Source organism: Phascolarctos cinereus, unplaced genomic scaffold (assembly GCF_003287225.1).
Source record: "Phascolarctos cinereus isolate Bilbo 61053 unplaced genomic scaffold, phaCin_HiC Scaffold_5;HRSCAF=322, whole genome shotgun sequence".
Lineage (NCBI taxonomy): Eukaryota > Metazoa > Chordata > Mammalia > Diprotodontia > Phascolarctidae > Phascolarctos > Phascolarctos cinereus.
This window is the reverse complement of record NW_027555958.1, coordinates 124,625,463-124,640,828: the sequence shown is the minus strand read 5'-3', so window position 1 is coordinate 124,640,828 and position 15,366 is coordinate 124,625,463. Positions and strand designations below refer to the sequence as shown.

Genomic DNA, 15,366 nt, shown 5'->3' with positions numbered 1-15,366 from the left:
TGAAAGAACTGGGGTATGAAAGGCTGAGAAAATATGTTTTTCTGATGAAATTCGCTTTTTCATTCAAGGCTATTCAAAAACCTTTATCAGAAGTAGTCTAGGACAATCCTATAAAACCTGGATGCTTTCATTAGATTATAAAATATTCACCCTCAAATATACTCAAGAGATTTTTTTTAACTTCTAGTGTTCCTAGAAGTCTTGAGACCAGTGAGGGAATGATGAATGCTGATAAATATGTTATATTGAGAAAATAGAATTGTTCCACAATTACAGAAATTCCTAAATGAAAATAGAATACAGCAACATGACTTTGTGCCATGTTATATGTTTTGAAATGTTAAGAAATTTATCCAAAAGATGAAGATAAATATGCTTCAGTGGCTATGGAACTTGCCTTATTTAAATCTTATTGAAAATCTGTGGGCTATAATCAAGGTTAGACTAAAAAAAAACTTGTTCATTAAAAATTCACTTAACATTTAATGTAATCAATGTGTTTTCATGATGAAGAATTTTATAATATGTGTAAAATCTTGTGATTTTAATACCAATAATGTAAAACAAGTGATTATAGCAAAAGGACCTATTGTATATTCTATTTTTATAAGATGTAGAATTATAAGGTTCGTTATATGTCTGCTAATCTTTTCATAACTTGCGCCCTTAGCTCTCTCCCATCTCCTACTCTGTGATCCAGTGACATTGGGCTCCTTGCTATTCCTTGAACAAGAATCTCCTAACTCCAGGCATTTTTATTGGCTTTCCCCAAATCCCAGAACACTCCCCCTCCTCACCTCTGCCTCCTGGCTTCCCTGGCTTTTCAAGTCCCAAATAAAAGTCCAACCTTCTACAGAAAAACTTTCCCAATTCCTTTTAATTCTAGCACCTTCTCTCTGAGACTATCTCCAATTCATCATATATGTGTGTGTGTGTGTGTGTGTGTGTGTGTGTGTGTGTGTGTGTGTGTGTGTGTGTATATATTATATATATATAATATATATATATATGCACATATATATACACATATATCTTAGATTTGCATATTTGTTTGCATGTTATGCACGTAATAGGCATTTAGCACTTTGATGGGATGAAAATGCCTGTGTATTGATGAATCCTGAACTACTGCTAAAGTCAATATTAAGCCAATCAATATTTCTATCATTCATTCATTCAGAACCTATTAAATGTAGGTCACTGAACTAAATGTTAAATGGATTTACCCAAAAGTAGCTTTTACCATAGTTCAGTTTAGCTTTAATCCCTTTTCCTATTTATTCAGGAGAGAGCTGCAAATGAAAAGTGGGAAGTGATATTCTATTGGACACATTTCTGATCAGCTGGAGTTAGCACCATTTCCTGGGGCAAGAGTAAAAGTTGACATAATCCTGATCGGATTTCTCCGTAATCTACAAGTTCCAATTGTAGTGGTAGGGCAAAACTTTAAGGATGAATATTTGCCACATGATATATCAAGAAGAGTAAAGTATGATCCTGTTTATGAGAATTAAACTGACCTTTCATGGGCTATAAATGAACTCTTCAGTGAGCAGACTTTAAAAAGGTTTGACTTCCTTGGCACACTGTAGAGTCAGGACCATTAAAATAAGTCAGCACTTCATAAAATTGTGGGGCACAGAAAGGCTAGGGGCTTAGGAATTTGTTTTGGAGTCCAGTCTCATTATCATTTTGAAAATATTTTTTGTCCATTCCAATATATTTTCATTGCAACAGTAAACCATATATTTTTATGTTTGGTTGCTCAATAGGAAAACCAAGAAGGGTCTGATTTTCTTGCTGGAAGCCTGTCAGATGAAACTTGTCAGAGATATGTTTCGTTAGTACCAATACAAACTTCTACATGCTCACCACCTCATAATTTTTTAGATTAAAAATATTTTAACATGTACAAAGAAAAAGCCAAATTAAAAAAAAATATATTCAGTCATATAAAGAGAGGCGTGGTATTTTCTTAAGGAGCCAAGTTACAAAAGAGTTATCCATTTAAATAGCCAAACTAAACAAGACTAAGTAAAAGCTTGCTTGACACTCCCAGAATTAATGAAGAAAGTGTTGGTACTCATGAATTAGATCTGGAGTAGGGAAGTTAAGACCAATTAGTTGTCAAAAGTAATTAAAAAACACTTCATTTCTGCTATTTGTAGAAAATATGATCAACTCTAATAACAATTCCTCATTCTTAAGACGAAAAGGCTTCAATAACCACAGGGACTTTTCTTAGTATGAACACATTACATGTAAGACAAATATAGTTCCTTGTTGAACAAATCCCATTATGCAGTTGTAAGGGATGGTGACATACTTACTCATATGTCTAGGAATTAGTGAATTGAAATAATATCCTAATTCCACCACCACCCCTCTTTGGAAAAAGTTAAAACAAATACAAGACAAAGAAAATAATTATTAAAACTGTCTAGAGATGTAAGACTAGTCATAGCAAAAATAGTATTTTAGGTTTTAGATTGAACTTAGTCAAATATGGCTGTCTTCATCACTAAAGGATCTAAATACTTTGATTAACCCAGATCTTAGGGCATGAAAGAGCTAATATTTTCTTTTTCAAAGAAATATGTAGGATCAGTTGCCTACTTTTAGATTGCTAGAGGAAGTTTTCAAAACCTACCAACAGCTGTCAATTATTTCTATGAAGACTTGTTATATTATATCATACTTGTTAGCTTTATATTCTCTTACTGACTTATTGACTTATTCTTACTCATATTTACACTAAATTAAAATACTGAATTAAAATAAATATGGACATTGGATAATATTTCTTTAAACTTTGTAGTACTAGAGTAGAATGTCACCTGAATAAATGAATGAAAAAAAGAGTTCATCGAGCCTTAATGTGTGCCAAGAGCTGTGCTAAGCACTAGGCACACAAATACAAAAGTAAAAATAGTTCCTGCCCTCCAGGAGTTTATATTCTAATAGGAGAGAGACATGTTAAGGGAAGTGGTACCCTGAGAGATGTATTTTGCTTCAAAAAGTTTGGGGGATAGATAGCAGAGCCATAGGGAAAGATATCGTCACATCCTTTCTTGTATCAATGACAGTATTGATTGTTACAATTCTAGAATGAGAAAATGTATGTGTGTGTGTGTGTGTGTGTGTGTTTGTGAAAAGGTCAGTGGAGGCTTTATAAATGACAAGGTGCCTGGTAAGCTATAGGAGTAACATATTTCCAGAGTCTGACTTCTTATAGTAGACCATGTGAGACACTCACCAATTTTTCACTTACACAAGCAGTTTCCATGGTATGTGGAATGTTTATATTAGAGAGAACTGGTAGAATCCTTTTTCATGGAAAGTATTGAAAAATCAAGTATTTAGCTGTTTCAGATTGTTACAAAAGGACCACTTACAAATGGATTATTTTACAGTTAAAAAACCCCAGTGTTTTTCAGATATCCCACTACATAAATTATCCTCCATAACTTCTATGTTCATTATAGCATTTTTGCATATCTACCTTTGCTCTCATTTTTTTTTCCTTTACCTAGTATTCATCCCCCTTCCATCTCTGCCTTTTGAAATCATATTCATTTTTCTAGATCCAGGTCAGATACTGCCTCCTCCAGGAAGTTTTCCATGATCATTTGCAGACAGCAAGGTAGTATAATGGATAGAGAAGTGGACCTGGAGTTAAGAACACAAATTCAAATTTAGTCCCAGACACTTATTAACCATGTGTGCGACCTTGGGAAAATCACTTAATGTCTGTCTGCTTCAGTTTCCTCAACTATAAAATGGAGATAATAATAGCACCTACGTCCCGGGGTTGTTGTGAGGATTAAATGAAATAATATTTGTAAAGCACACAATACCTGGCACATAGTAGGTGCTTAATAAATATTTGCTCCTACTTCTCTCCCTCCTCCTGATAAGAATTAATCTTTTCTTTCCCCAACCTTATGGAGCATATTGGAGTTCTATATTAGATTATAAACTATACCTCGACTAATACTATATACTTGTGTAAGTTGTATTCCTCTTCTAGATTGTAAGGTCCAAGAGGAAGCAGAACACATCTTTCCAGCTCTATGGTCCCTTATATCAGAGGTGTCAAAGACTGGCCTTGGTAGCTGGCAATACTCCTGAATGTTGGCTGAACTACATTAAAATGTAATTGGGAAATTTAAAAAAATAAATAAAAAATGATGGAACATTGATAATATTAATATGTGGTTTTCTAGGTCAATATGTGATCCACAGGGATCTGTATATATGGGTTAGTGTCTTTTGTTTCTGAGTTTGACACAACTGCTTTATGATTCTATGGTTTGATTTCAGTTATTAGTTTGCTAGAAATTTTGGCTGAATCTTAGAGCCACAGCTAAAATACAAGTTCAGAAATTCAAATATACTTAGGGAAATTTGAACATGACAGGTCCTGATGGCTGGGAAAGTCTGGGAAGGTTAGTTCAAACAAATAAATGATTAGAATTTCTGAGCATAAGCCTAACTTCCTAACAATATGGGCAGAGATTAAAAATGTCTGCTTCTATTTTCAACTTCTCCTTCAGAGAAAATTTATCTTCCCAGTAAAAGACATATGTAACAGTATGTGCTTATTACTGATTCTCACACATATAGTTTTCTTATAAAATTGCTTCATCAAATATTTCCACAAGAGTTGTAGTAAAATGATAGAGAAGAGTAGTGGGTCAGATATTTAGAAATTTCACCCCTATCTAACAGTACAAGTATAAAGAAATGCTTTCTTAACTCTTAAATTAGTTGTCTTAGAGCATTCTAAAATTGAGAACATTTGCCTATATCATAGTTTATTTTTAAATATCTTTTTGTTGATGTCTCATTTCTTTACCACAAAACTTTCCCCAGTATCCTTTCCCTTCCCATATCCCAAAAAGTCATCCCATACAATAATTTTTTAGGAAATAAAAGGAAAAGAAAAGAGAAAAAAATCAGCAAAACTGATAAATAGATCGAAAAAGCCTGAAAATATAAGTAATTAACATATGTGTGAACCTCCCATATCTACAAAGGAGTGGAGTGGAGGCATCTTCTCATATCTCTTCTCTGGAGTCATGCTTGCTCTTACAGAATTCACTTTTGATTGTTTTGTGATTGTTCTTCTCATTTACATTGTTGTAGTCATTGTATTGATTATTTTCTTGCCTCTGCTTACTTCCCTCTGGATCAGTTCATTTAAATCTTTTCATGCTTCTCTGTGCTCATCATTTCTTACCACTAAGTAATATTACATTATATCATGTATCATATTTATTTAGTCATTCCCAAGTGACGGGCATTTACTTTTGTATTTTCAATACTTCATTATCACAAAAAGTGCTGCTGTAAACATCTGAGTGTAATATGAGAACTTTCTTTTTATCAATGGCCTCCTTGGGGATATAACCCTAGTAGTGGAATATTTGGGTCAAGGGATATGGACATTGAAGTTACTTTATCAGTATCACAGTTTAAAACTATCTACTACATTATTGCTAAAGTATTGTGTTACTCTTCTTATTTCCTTTATGATTATAGCAACGATAATAATTAGTAAATAGCTCCTTCATTCTTGTGAATTCATAGATAGACCCTTTTTCCTAATGAAGTTATTATTCTCATACTTGAAAATACCTAAAACAAGAGGAGTAACATCAATCAACTTTAAATAGAATTAATTAGTTCTTGTATACAGAAAAAGATTCAAAATGGGAAATTATTCTAATTTCTGTTCTTTGTACTACTATTGTTTCTTGGAGCTTTTACAATTTATTAACTTATTTTACATAGAAGATTTTATATATATATATATATACATATATATATATATATACACACACACATACATATATATGAATAGTGTATAAGTGTTTACATTAGCCTTTAACTCTGTGCAATCAATAAACAAACATTTATTAAGCACCTATGATATGCAAGCATTATGCTTAACACTAAAGCAGAAATTGTTTTTTCCCCCTCTTTCATGTACTTTAATAGTTAGAAATGTAACATATTTCTTAGTGATAATAGAGTTGTTAAGAAAAGACAACGTAGTCACATCTTACCGGGGAGTTAGGTTCTAATGTCAGTATGTAACGTGAAAATTCTATAGAGACAAAATTCTCTGTCTCTCTCTGTCTCTGTCTGTCTCTCCCCATGTGTTTCTCTCTCCCTCTCTCTGTCAAGCACATACAATAGTTAAGTGTTTATGTATGCTATATTGTCAGTGAATCCCCTTTTTAACTAGAGGAGAGTTTAAGTGTCTTTAAATGATGTAGAATCAATTCTATAGCAGTCAATGGTCAAATCATTCCAGATCAATGCAATCTAGTCTGATCTCAGGATCTTATCATAAAGAACATTAATTAGAGGGAGGAGAATATATTTTTATCAGGTACAAAACCTCAAAAACAAGCTATCAGTGGAAACAGAAGACTTAGGGTTTGAATTTGTTGATGTGGAAATGCAACCTTTAAGAAAGCTTGTTGAGATTGGAGTTGAGGAGGGACCAAGCATTTATTTAGCACCTGTTATGAACAAAAACAACAACAATTATGTGCCAGGCCCTGTGATAAGTGCTTTACAAATGTTATCTCATTTAATTCTCACAACAACTCTTTGAGGTAGGTACTGTTATCCCCATTTTACACCTGAGGAAACTGAGGGAGACAAAAGTTAAGTGACTTGCCCAGGTCACATAGTTGGTAAGCATCTGAGCCAGATTTGAACCCAGGTCCTTCTGATTCTTTCTTTCTTTCTTTCTTTCTTTCTTTCTTTCTTTCTTTCTTTCTTTCTTTCTTTCTTTCTTTCTTTCTTTCTTTCTTTCTTTCTTTCTTTCTTTCTTTCTTTCTTTCTTTCTTTTCTTTCTTCCTTCCTTCCTTCCTTCCTTCCTTCCTTCCTTCCTTCCTTCCTTCCTTCCTTCCTTCCTTTCTTTCTTTCTTTCTTTCTTTCTTTCTTCTTTCTTTCTTTCTTTCTTTCTTTCTTTCTTTCTTTCTTTCTTTCTCCCTCTCTCTCTCTCTCTCTGTCTCTCTCATCTCTGACTATATATGTACATATGTATAGTAAAAAATCTAGTAATTGTCATGTTTTATTTTCTGTATTAGGAGATTATATATTATTGTATGTTTACATCTTCATGTGCAATTAAAACCTTTATTATACAGAATGCTTAGGGAATTATATATTTTGTTTCATGTGAGCAGCAAGCCACAGCAGAGGCAGAAGAGAATACGTACAAGACACTGAAGAAAGCAGAGATGCAAATAGTAGTTTGAATACAAAGTTTTAAAACAAAAAAAAATTCTGGCTAATGATCTTTTCCTTTTATATAAATGTCTATATGTATATGTGTATATGTGTATATATATATATGTATATGTGTATATATGTATATGTGTATATATATATATGTATATGTGTATATATATGTATATGTATATATATATATATATGTATATATATATATATATATATATGTATATATATATATTATATATATTTAAATCCGGATGTTGGGGTAGTCATTCTCTCAATGGATGTAGATAGCATTCTACCTTACGCCTATAATATTATAGGTTGCTTAGGGTACTGGGAGGTTAAGAGACTTGTCCATAGTTACACAGCTGATACAAGTTATACTAAAAGTCTTAGTGCTTATTAGTGCAATTAATTTAAAACTGCACTAAGACTTTTGGAACACCCTGTATATGTCAGAGGTAGAATTTGAGTACAAGTCTTTCTGACTTCAAGGTCAGACCTATATCTACAATGCTACATTACCTTTCATGTATTTAAAGAGCAATACACACACACACACACACACACACACACACACACACACACACACACACACTATATCCAAGATAACAGAGTCAGTAACTAGTACCACTGGAATTTGAACCCAAGTGCTCTGATTTCAGATCCAGCACTAATCATACTACTTTACATGTTGGCTTGATTACTTCAGAAACCCCCTAGAGTACTATGGCATTTGTAGCATTTTGAAATATTATCTTGCTTTTTTGATCATACTTTATTATTTTAAAATAGGATTAATTATAATATTAATGATTAGGGGAATCTACGTTCTAAAGTGTAAAAAAGTTCAAAATTTTATTCTTATTTTACCCTCTTTTTCATTTTTAACCAGGATATTGGAAAAGAAAAAAGTTAATTGTACTGATGAAACTGAAACAGGCCTAAGATGTGAGTATAATCTACTTTGTCCTATAATATTAAGGCATGTTTATAACTCAAGAGGTGACTTGGAGTAAAAGATACAGAGTCAGCCTTGAAGCCAGTAAGGCCAGCCTCTGACACATCCTGACTGTGTAACTTTCAGTTTCTTTTCTTCTTAGTGCTCCAGACAATTCCTTAAGACTATAAATTGCGGTGCTAATTTGCATGAGTAAGCAAGTTTCCTCACCTGAGAGTTTCACGATGTACAATCCCTATCCTATTACTCAAATGGGTTTAATAGTTTCTTGTACATAGTAGGCACTTACTTTATTGAGTTTTTGTTTGTTTTTTTCTCTAGGCTATAGACTTCTATTATATGAAAGAGAATTTGTTCCCAGACTATACCCTTGCATTCCAAATATTATTTTGCATAAATTATTAGAAGTGATAGGGAAATTGAATATGTAATACATGGGTAATCTGTCTATGTGTATGATTCCTCATTAATGGGAACTCCCTTGGGCAAACATTATTTCCTTATTTGTATTGTTAGGGAATTGGGTTAAATGACTACTGAGCTCTCTTCCAGCTCTAAATCTATAATCTTTTTGCAAAATATCATTCTGCCTGTAAATTGAGCTGCTTCTGGTATTGGAATTTTGTCTCCATAGACATTATTTCATGTCATCTTTGGTTCATATCTTGTTTATTTCCTTTCATATTCCATCCAGGATATATCTTGCTGATTCTTTCTCCAAAGTTTCTCATGGATCCAAGACTTTAAACAGGATTCAGGAGCATTGATCCTACTTCCTTCTTGCCCCAGAGGAGGTGTCAAGGGAGGCAGTAAACACCAGGCTGAAGAATCTGTAACATCTTTAGTCGCATTCCCATAGCAGCCAAGTGCATACTGTGCAAGCTCAGACTATTGCCTGGGCCTTTCTTTGTTTGTTAAACTAGTGGAGGGTGAGGAAAGAGATACACAAATGCACTAAGATTCCTAGATCTTTTCTCTTTTTGACAGGTTGAGCTGTCATTCATCATCAGACCTATTAGAGATAGAATGTAAACTCTATGACTGCAGGGATTTTCACTTTATTGTTTCATTAGCAGTGTGTGCTCTGATGCTGATTGATAGCTCAGCAAGCCATTGATATTGGGATAGCACAATTGTCATCTTATTTCAAACCTTTTTAATTCCGTATCTTGACTATTGGTATAGCCTACAAATTTATGTTACATAATGTCAACAGGATCCTCACTGCTCCAAGCCAATCCAATTGTACCGCCCTCATCAACTCACTATCCCATTCTGCACAGTGGCTCTTCTAAACTTTTCATTCCTCCTCTAACTTCCCATGGCTCCTCCTACCCCAACTCTATCAGCTGAGAACCTTGACTCATATTTCATAGAAAAAAATGAGACCATTAGCTAGGAACTCTCTCTTCTCCCCTCTTCCTTATTTCCTGTCACTGAGATTCTGTCTGCCACTATCTCCTCCACCGTTGTCCCACAGGATGAAGTGGCCTTACTCCTTACCAAAGCAAACACCTCTACTTACACAAGTGATCCCATTTCACCGGATCTTCTACCCTATTGCCTACAAATATGCCCATGTCTCATTTATCCTCAAAATACCTTCACTTGATCTTTCCAGCCTGCTATCATCTTGTATTGCTTTTGTTCTTTGTAGCTAAACTTGAAAAGGCCACCTACTTCCTCTCTTCTCACTCTCTTCTTAATCCCTTGTAATCTAGCTTCTGACCTTATTTTACTGAAATTGCTTTCTCCAAAGTTACTAACAATCTCTTAGTTGACAAATCTAATGTTCTTTTTTCAATCCTTATTCTCCTTGACACCTTTCATCACTGTCTCCTCCTTAATACTCTTTTCTTTCTAGGTTTTTGGGACACCACTCTCTCCTGGTTCTCATCATACCTATTTAACCATTTCTCTCCTTTGCCAAATTATTTCCTGGGCCTCTTCTCTTCTCCCTCTATACTAATTTACTTGGTGATCTCTTCAGCTCCCATGGATTTAATTACTATTCTGATGATTCTCAAATCTCTCTATCCTACTCCAAACTTGCTCCTGACCTCCAATCTCACATCCCCAAGTGACTTTCAGACATCTTTAACTGGATGTCCAATAAACATTTTAAACCCAACATGTCCAAATCAGAACTCATTATCTTTCTTTCCCTGTTCAGGGAAGACTAGTACCTCTGGTATGAGGGCTTCTGTGTCCTTTTCAGGGCTGCTTTCTACCTTTGGTCTCCACCCGATCCACCCAACTCTTACCTGTGGCTCCAAGAATCTATAGCATGTGCAGCATGATGGGCTAAACCAGGCTGAGGGTAACCAAAGGGTCTTAAACCCATCAGTGAATTAGGGGGCTGTCTATCTCAAGCATATGAAGATACCCTTTTCCCTTATGGAATGGGTAGATGAGAACAATTTGTTCCAGTGGCCATGAAGGTGGTTGAAACAGGTGCTGTGGACTGCTTAAAGCTTGGATGCCAAGTTGCCACTACATCTTGAGCCATTACCATTCACCTTGACTTTTGTCTTGCCACTGGACTTTGATTACTTTGGAAGAGAGAATAAGGCTGATGACTGTGCAACTCTGCCTCACTTAAATACAATTGACACTCAAATCAATAGACATCACCATAACATTTTGGCGTTTTTGCCTACCTCAGAGTCCTATGGCAGGCAAGTGACAAAGCAGAAGACATGGATACATTGGAATCTGCAGTCACAAGCCTGCACACAGACAGTCCAGGCCATAGATTTGTCTTCTCATTGAAGTGAAGCAGCAATGGGATTCCATGGGTATCTGAGCAGCCTTTTTGAAGGACTGCACTGCTCATCTTCTGGTGTGAGGAAGGGGCTAGAAAAGATACCTTAAAAATTGTCTGTTTCACTCAACCCTGGCTTGCTTACTGCAGTATCACACCTTGATGTTGAAACACAAAAAAATTTACAAAGATGATTCCACTCACCACTGGAATATGGAATATGCACATGCTATGAACAACACAAAATCCAATAGCTCTTGTTGTGAGAGAACTCAGCATATATCTCATTCAAATAACAGTCCTGAATGAAACAAGGCTGGCAAATGAAGGCCAGTTTTCCAAAGGCAGAGCTGGAGACACATTTTTCTGGAGTGGTTTTAGTGAAAGGGAGCACCTTGAAGCTGGCAAAGGTTTTGCCAACAAAATTAATCTAGCCAACAAGCTTGCATGCATACCAAAATGAGTGAATGGCAGGCTCATCACAATGAAATTGCCACTTGTAGGAAAGTGCCATACCACCACCATCCATGTGTATGCTTTCCACCATGATAAACCCTGGTGAGGTCAAAGAGAAATTTTATAAAAACCAGGAGACTGTCATCATTAATGGGCCAAAAGAGAACAGGTTTATAATTCTGGGTGACTTTAATGCAAGAGTAGGCACAGAGTACCAGACATGGCAGGAGGTCCTTGGGACAAACGGAGTCAGAAAGAGAAGTAGCAATGATCACTTACTAATGAAGATCTGTGCAACTCATGACCTTCTCATCACCTACACTGTCTTTCATTTACCTAAACTCAATAAAACTTCATGGGTGCACTCTCACAGCAAACATTGGCATTTAATAGACTATGTCGTTGCAAGGAAAAGAGACAGGATGTGAATGATGAAGGTGATGTGTGGTGTTTATAGTGCTGGACTGATCATAGACTTATTCTCTTTAAGCTAAATATCCAGGTTCAACAAAAGCAGTGCCCCCCAAAGCAAGATGACTACCAGAAGATGTAATGACAACAGATTAGAGTGCTTCTCTGAGGGGAAAATTTGTTATTAGCTTGAAGGAAAAGCTGAGCCAACACATGGTTGGCAGCAGTGGAGTAGAAAAGGAGCGGGCAGCTCTCAGAGGTTTGATGTACAGCACTTCATTTGCTCATCTGGGCCAGGACACTCAAAAACATCAAGAGTGGTTTGACGAAAATGGTGGGGAAATTCAGAATATTAAATGGAAAATGAGAACTCCACAGGGTTTATCAGCAGGATAATTCACCCATGTTTAAAGAGGTAACATTTAACTCCATCAAAATTAAAGTGAAAACAAAGCTTAGAGAGATGTGCAATTCTTGACTCAGTAAGAAGGTGGATGAAATTCAGTTTTGTGTTGATAGTAACAATCCACATTTATTAATGATAAGGATATGTTCCTGAACAGACGGGCTAAACACTTCCATAGGGTTCACAACAGACTAATGCTGCAGTCGTTGACTGTATACTTCAGGTCAAAGTCAATCCCTCTCTAGCTGAACTTCCTATTGAAGATGAAGTTTTGAATGCCATTTGATTCCTCTCATGTGGCAAAGCACCTGGTGCTGATTCTATGCCAGTTAAGATTTATGAGGCAGGGAGTCCACTCATACAAAAGTTGACCAAAATTTTCTCGATTATATGGCAAGAGGAGGTTTTCCCCAGAAGTTCAAGGATGCCCTTTTGTCCATCTCTACAGAGGCAAAGGAAATAGATTGTCCTGTGACAAGCACAGGGCGGCGGGATGTCTTTCTCTCAGTCACTGCTGGCAAGATTCTTGCCAGAATCTTCCTGATCCTTCGCTTGGAAGATGGCCATCTACCTTAGAGCCAGTGCAGCTTTAGAAAGGGCTGAGGAATAGTTGACATGGTGTTTGCTTTGCTGCAACTCCACAGGAAATGCCAGGAGCAGAACGGAGGTTTGCACACATTTGTTGATCTGACCAAGTACTTTGATACTGTCATACACAAGGGCATGTGGAAAACTATAGAAAAATTTGGGTGCCCAGAGAAGTTCGTTAGTATTGTGTGTCAGTTTCATGATAGCGTAATTGCATGGGTTTTGAATAATGGATAATGCTGTTGTGCTTTCTCAGTCACTAATGTGAAGCAGGGCTGTGTGCTTGCTCCATGCTTTTTAACATGATGTTTTCAGCAGTGTTGTCAGATACCTTCAAGGAGGTGAAAATGACATCAAGGTCAGCTACCACACTGATAGCAAATTATTTAAGTTGGAAAGGCTACATACAAGCCAAGATTAAAGTCGAGGGAGAGTTGGTGTGTGATTTTTTTGTTCTCAGATGATTCTGCACTCAATGCAGCCTCTGAGGATGAGATGCAACAAAGTATGGATCCATTCTCTGCTGCTTGTGCCAATTTTGGCCTAACAAGCAACACCAAGAAAATATACGTTCTCCACCAGTCAGCAGCACATCATCTATATGTGAAACCATATGTTACAGCAAATGGAGAAATATTGGATTCTGCAGATAAGTTCACTTACCTTGGCAGTATATTTTCCAAGGATGTACACACAGATGTTGCTAGGGCTAGCTCAGTGTTTGGGATGCTCTGAAACAGAGTGTAGGAGAGAAGAGGTATTAGACTGCCTATCAAACTGAAGGTCTGCAGAGCTCTTGTGCTGACCTCATTGTTGTAGGCTTGTGAAACCTAGACAGTATAGCAGTGCTGTGTCAGGAGATTGAATCGCTTGTCTTAGGAAGATTCTGAAGAGCAGCTGGCAAGATAAGGTACCAGACACTGATGTCCTTTCTCAAGCTAAACTGTCAAGCATTCAAACTCTAATGGAGAAAGAACAACTCCTATGTGCTTGCCACATTGTCCAAATGCCAAATATACATTTGCCTAAAAGACTATTTTATGGAGAACTCACACAGGGCAAATGCTCATACAGAGATTAGAAGAAGTGATGCAAGTATACTTAGAAGGTCTCTCTGAAGAACACTGGAACTGATTGCATGACATGGGAGATGCTGTCAAAGAAGTGTCTAGTATGGTTTGCCTATATCAAAGAAGGTTCTGTGCTCTATGAGCAAAGCAGAATTGCAGTAGCTCAAACGAAACATGAGATGTGCAAATTTGTATATATCTCTACTCCAGATTTTCATATAAATTATTTGTGCCTGACCTGTGATAGGGCCTTCCGAGCTCATATTGGTCTGATCAGTCATAGTCAGACACACTGTACCTTGACCCCACCATATTGATGTCATTTTGGTTTCCTTCAAGAACAAGGGAAAACAATAATTATCTTTCCCCCTAAAACATTCCTCCTCTACCTTCTCTATTTTTGGAGAGAGAATACCATCCTCCAAGTCCCTTAGTCTCACAATCTAGGAATCATCCTAAACTCCTCATTATTTCTCACCTCCTCCCCACACCCCACCCTTAACCAACCTGTGACCAAGGTCTCCTGATTTCATCTTTACAAGATCTCTTGAATATTATCCCTTCTCTCCTCTGACACTGCCACCTATGTGATAAAGACCCTCTTCACTTATTACCTATTGTAATAGCCTGCTGTTTGATCGGCTCATCAAGTCTCTTTCCACTCCAATCCATCCTCCATCCAGCTGTGAAAGTGCAAGTCTGATCATGTCATCTCCCTCCAAACCCTATCACCCCTACTACTCAGTAAACTCTAGTGGTTCTCTATTGTCTCCAGGATCAAATACAAAATGCTCTATCTGGCTTTAAACCATTCATAACGTAGCCTTCTCCCTCCTTTCTCCCTGACATGTACTCTTTCATTCACTGACACTGGCCACTTGGCTCTTCCCCAAACAAGATATTTTATCTCTCCACTCCAGGCATTTTTTTCAGACTGACCCATACCTGGAATGCTCTCCCTCCTCAGCTGTACCTACTGATTTCCCTGGCTTCCTCTAAGTCCCAAATAAAACCCCATCTTTTAGTGGAAGCCTTCCTTCTTAATTTCAGTGCTTTCCATCTGTTAATTTTTTCCTATTTATCCTGTATATAGTTTGTTTTATATGTATTTGTTTACATGTTGTCTCCTCCCATTAGATTGTAAGCTCCTTGAGGAATTGTCTTTGGCCTCTTTTTGTATCCCCAGCACTTAGCACCCTACCTGGCTTATAATAGGCACTTAATAAATGTTTATTGATTGATCCTACCTTTCAACCAAATTGAAATCCTCCCCACAACCAAACTCAAATCCACTGCTGCTATGTCTTTAAATACTATTTTATCATGTCTTTTCCTTATTTAGCATTCTATATTAGCTCTGTTTCTTATTGTGTCAAATGCAAACTCCCCTATTTTACTGTTAAGGTCTTTTATAAAACCAAAACTGCATTGCACATCTACAGGCAGCTAG

At 36.4% G+C, this 15,366-nt stretch overlaps 1 long non-coding RNA gene across 1 annotated transcript in view; it reads left to right on the top strand.

The window, feature by feature from the left end:
- Positions 1–8,153: 8,153 nt before the first annotated feature.
- LOC144457550 (uncharacterized) overlaps positions 8,154–15,366 on the top strand; it is a 382,871-nt gene continuing 375,658 nt past the window's right edge. The window contains exon 1 of the long non-coding RNA XR_013486944.1: positions 8,154–8,211. This is a non-coding gene — a long non-coding RNA (uncharacterized LOC144457550). The remainder of the gene's footprint in view (positions 8,212–15,366) is intronic.